Consider the following 6,000-nt stretch of genomic DNA (forward strand, 5'->3'; position numbering starts at 1 on the left):
ATAACCAACAAAATCACAGTTTATGGCTCTTGAACCTAACTTTGTTCTATTAGGTTCGTTTTTCTTGCAATATGCAAGACACCCCCACACTTTGAAGTACCCTATGTTGGGTTTTCTTCCTTTCCATAACTCATATGGAGATATAAATACCATGTGAAAATTTTCAAGCAAATAATCACTAATTTCGCTTTTAGTTGTCTAAATAATCTCTTAAACAACTTTTGTGCATTTTCTAAGAGTCTCTTTGAGATTCTTTTGAAAACATCATTTTGACATCCATTGATTTTCTCATCAAAGTCAATTTGAAGATGCCAATTTTTAAGCACTTAAATCAAAGAAAATAAACCCTCAATGATTTATTTAGAGACTTTGATTTCTAATGCTTTGGTTTAAAAAATTATCTCCTCATTGAGATTAATTTAAACATATCACAATCTTTAACAAAAAAAGAATAAAATTCTCTTCAATATTATTCACCATTGGTGTAAGGATTCAAAATTGCTTCTCCAATTTTGTAATGTCTCCTCATTGAGACATTGAGTATTTAAGAATTATTGTCACTAAATAATTCTCAAATATATTTCATTTGACCACACTCTAGACTATAAGTCTATTGAGTCAATATGTAATCCCACAATTTTTTGAATCCACCTTGATCCAATTTTCTTGCAATAGCAAGACACTTATCAAAAGATGTAACCATTTTAGGTTCATCTTTTCTTATCTCATAAGTTGAGATGGTCAACACTTAAATGATAAATTTTAATTTCTCAAATAATTCTCTTTATTTACCAAATAAATGGTAACTCATCACATTGCAATAAGATATGATAAAACATATTTATATTATTATTATCACCTTAATAATCATATTATATGGCACACCATAATAATCATGATAATTCTCATGTATATATCAATATACTTTTATATATTAACATAATTATGTCTCAAAGAAATTTCACATAATTTTTCAACATACATCCATCATATTAGCATGCATTTTGAATCTCATAATTATATTGTAAGTATATCACAAATATCATATAATAATTCACATATCCACATATTGATATATTCTATTGATTCACAAAATCAATATATAGGCATGTCAAAAACTACCTAATTATCATGATTTATAAAATCTCAAAAAATATTTTTCATGTCAAATGTATGTCTTACTATCTCACATATAGCATACACATAAGATTAAAAATCACTAGATTATGTAGAGCTTCTCAAAAGTTCACTTCTAAAGATTTAACTTTCACAAATAGATGTGTAACATATGTTACAATGTATCTCATATTGTATTAATATGTTAACATCTACACAATTATCCATATATCAACATATGAAAACAGGCTAATATATGAAATAAAATCTCATCACTATAATACAAAATAGTGTATACATTTACACTTGCCTTGTCTTACCACCTAGTTCAATTGGATCCATCAAACCTATCCAACCTTGCTAGGTCTTGGTTCATGATCTTGATGGTCTCCCATTCCATTGAAACAAAAAAGGAATAAGCTTTTGAATATTAGGAAAATATTGTTTTGCCTCAATGGAAATGATTATAATATTACAACTCTATGCAATATATTACAAATAAATAATGATTGATTAAATAAGGTTACAACTCTATAACTGAAAATACAAATAAACTAAAGAACAAGAAGAAGAGAAGAAGAATAGTATGGTGAAAATACAACTCAAAGCAAAATGTTACAAGTAAAGTAAAGTGTTTGGAATAAAGAAAAGAAGATTACAACTAAAAACAAGAAATGCAAATAAACAAAAGAGAAGAATATAAAGATGAAGAGAAATAGAATAGAAAGAAAGAACAAACAAAATAAATAGAAGCAACTCTCACTCACACTACCAAAGTGAAGAGTGTTGGGGATCACCAACTTGAACAAGGTTTGAAACCTTTGTCCAAAAGCTTATTGCCCCCTAACCCAAGCACTAAGGGATCTCTCTCAGATTATAGGAAAAGCTTTATGGAATTATCAAGCCTCAAGGTGTTTCTAGCCAAGTGCTCTAGTGGATAGAAAAGTTATGTCTTACAAGTGAGCTATAGGCTACTATTTATAGAGTTTAGAGACACGCTTTGAATTTCAAATTCCACCAACCCCATGGCTGTTACCAATGTTTAATTGGATTAATATGGAATTAAAAAAGAGATTTGGGAGTTATTTAGGTTTTTTGAGCCGTTCAACAAATATTGAAAAAACTGAAAATTGGTCAGTTTTTTGGCCTGTGGCCGCGGCCAGAGACAATGGTGGCCGCGGCCACTGGTCTCTGTCCCACAGGCCGCGGCCACTGACCAATTTTAGCACAAAAAATTGTGTTGTTTTTCCAAATGGTTTCAAACCCTCCCAAATGATTTTGTAACTCCCAAAACACATTATTGGGGTTAAAATCATATCTCTAACAGCCATATCACATATGGCTTTATGAAATTCATCTCAATATTGTGTAACAACAATTTTACACAATAAAGGGTAATATTTGGAAGTTACAAATTTGTAACACCAAATATGTTACATTATTTGGATATATCTCATATATCTAAATATTGTAACTCTCTATTATATGTTACAATATGTGACACACTTTGTCACATTTATTTAATCTAAAACATTATATTATAATATAATATAATTTTACATTATATTATAAAATAATATAACAGAGAGTTCTCTTCCATTTAGGATGAGCAGACATGGACTACGAAATCACAAATGATGAACCCACTATAATCAAGGAGACCAACACTGAAGATGAGATCGTGTTGCATAACAAATGGGAATGATCCAAGCGTCTAAATAGCATGTTCATCTTGATGAAGATTAATTCCTATTGGAATGCATGGATCAGTGGAGCAACATGAAAATTTCAAAGACATGATTAAGACCATCGACAAGCAGTAAGACACCTTTGACAAGCCACTTTGCAACAATCTCATCATGCAGTTCTCATCATCAAGGCTCACAAAGATGAGAGACATCGATGGACAACTGAAGAAGTTCGAAGTGGTCATACCTGACTCATTCTTGGTTTACATCCTTAATAATCTTCCCTCCCAATACACGCCTTTCAAAATTTCCTACAACACACATAAGGACAAGTGGAGTATTAATGAACTGATGAACATGTGTCTACAAGAAGAAGGAAGGTTGCTGATGGAGCAAGGAGAAGGTGCTCACGTGGCAACTCAAGGAAAGCCTAAATGTCCATCCAAGAAGGATAAGGGGAAAAATAAGAAAATATCTCCTTAAGCTGACATAAAGAAGGATTCCAACAAGTGTTTTTTTTTCTGTGAAAGGAAAGGACATGTGAAGAAGGAATGCGTCAAGTTTAAGTAGTGGATGGAAAAGAAAGGTAATCCAATTTCATTTGTATGTTATGAATATAATATGGCTAATGTCAATATTAACACATGGTGGATTGATTCTGGATCAACAATTCACATTTCAAATTCCTTGCAGAGTTTACAAAACCTAAGAAAGTCAGTGGGAAGTGAGCAAAGCATCTTATCTAAAAACAAGATGGACTCGTATGTGGAGGTTGTAGGAACGTGCAATTTAGTTTTAAGTAATGATTTTATTTTAAAGTTAGAAAAGACCTTTTATGTTCCAAGTTTTTCTAGAAACTTGATTTCTGTTTCAAGGCTTGTACCTTTTGGTTATTCCACTACATTTTCAGACAATTTTTTTAATTTATTATATAAATCTGAATGTGTTGGAAATGCTATTTTGCGTGATGGTCTTTACTGCATTAATTTACAAAACAATACCACTCGTAATGTTATGTATGTTCGCGCTGATAATAAAATATTTGTTATTAACAAGGACTCCTCTACATTATGGCACCAGAGATTGTGACATATCTCCATTGATAGGATTAAGAGATTAGTAAAAGATGGGGTACTTAATACCTTAGATTTTACTGATTTTGAAATTTGTGTGAATTGCACTAAGGGAAAGCATACTAACAAGTCTAAGAAAAGTGGTGTCCATAGGTGTTATCCCCAAAAATTGGAGATCGATGACGTGGCAATAGAGGTGACAAGTGGCAGTGCATGGTCCGTAAACGACACGTTAATAGTCAATAAATATATTGGCTCCTCAGAGTTGTGATAAAGTGATCTGGCTTAGGAGTGACCCGGTAGACCAATGAAGAGTTTTGACTCGCCAGTCAAGTGTCATGACCGACCAGGCATGACCTTGTTCGACCAGTCATATGATTGTCTGCCCAGGCATGACCTTGTCTGCCCAGTCATGACCATGTCCGACCAGTCATGACCATGTCCGACCAGTCATGACCTGTCTGCCTAGCCAAGTGCATGTCTGCCCAGTCAAGTGCATGTCTGCCCAGCCAAGTGCGTGTCTGCCCAGTGAAGGTTTGGCCGACCAGACTGAATGTGATATGGATCGACTAGATAGAGCAGGACTACGTTAAGATTCCCAGAAATGGCTTCAACAAGAATCGGTCTTGGCATACGCGGGAATCTCTCAATTTATCCCACAAATTTAGTGTATTGTTATATTTTGAATATTATTGTAATTTTAATATAATGAGAATAATAAAATATCCTGATTATGGAGGATATCATCTGTACGATCCCGAGCCTATAAATACAAGGCTTATGGCATCATAAAAGGGACTTTTGGGACTTTTGAACTTTTGATCCGAATTTTCTAGAGAGAGAGTACTTGTATTTGAGAGAATTCTTGTAATCTACACTGAAGAAACTCAATTGACTCAGGTTCATCTGATCTTGAGGGTAGATCTATAATCACAACTCTAAGTGGATTAGGCTATTACCATCACATTAGGGCTGAACCACTATAAAATCGTCTGTGCCGTTTATTTTCTCTTGAAGGTTTTATCGTTTTTGACGTTCACACGTCGTTGGCCAAAAACGCGGTCAACAATAGGAGTTCTGAATTATTAGAAATCATACATACATATATATGTAGTCCAGATATCGACTCATATTGTCTGAAATACTTCATCTCCTCTATAGATGATTACTCACGCTACATGTATGTCTACTTACTTCATAACAAAAGTGATGCATTGGATATCTTTAGGACATTTAAAGCTGAAGTAGAGGAACAATGCAATAGGAAAATTAAGATAGTGAGATCAGATAGAGGTGGAGAATATTATGGTAAATACACTGAGGATGGACGAGTAGTTGGTCTGTTTGCGAGGTTTCTTAAAGAAAATGGGATCGTTGCCCAATACACTATGCTCGTTACACCCGAGCAAAATGGTGTTGCAAAAAGAAGAAATTGAATACTATTGGACATGGTGTGGAGTATGCTTAGTAGCATCTCAAAAATTTCTATGTCCTTGTGGACTGAAGCTCTAAAAATGGTTGTGAACATATTAAACAGCGTTCCAACCAAGGCAGTCTAAAAAATGCCTTTTTAATTAAGGAAATGTTGGAAACCGATTTTGCAACATGTACGCATTTGGGGATGCCCATCTGAAGTTAGGGTATATAATCCACAAGAAAAGAAACTAGACCCTAGGACCATTAGTGGATATTTCATTGGATATGCTGAAAGGTACAAATGTTATAGATTCTATTGTCCATCTCAAAGGACTTGATTAGTGGGAGTTATCAATCAAAGGACTCAAATTCTGAGAAAGATCATTCAGAACCATCCACCTTAGGATCAAGATTGATAGTGGTTCAAAACATCCTTCAAGTTCAAACAAATGTTGAACAACCACAACAAGTCATTGAAAATCCACAAGTTGATGATGAAGTTCCAATGGATCAAGTTGTTCACGAATTACCTACGGTTGATGAACAACCAGCTGAACCACCTGCTCCCCAAGAGTCTGTTTGTGTAGCCTTTAGAAGATCCACTAGAAAAAAAACGGCTATTCCTAGTAACTACATTGTGTATTTGCAAGAATCTGACTACAATATTGGAGCCGAAAATGACCCAGAAACATTTTCACAAGCCATGG

The sequence above is a fragment of the Humulus lupulus genome, chromosome 2 (assembly GCF_963169125.1).
Source record: "Humulus lupulus chromosome 2, drHumLupu1.1, whole genome shotgun sequence".
NCBI classification, from domain to species: Eukaryota; Viridiplantae; Streptophyta; class Magnoliopsida; order Rosales; family Cannabaceae; genus Humulus; species Humulus lupulus.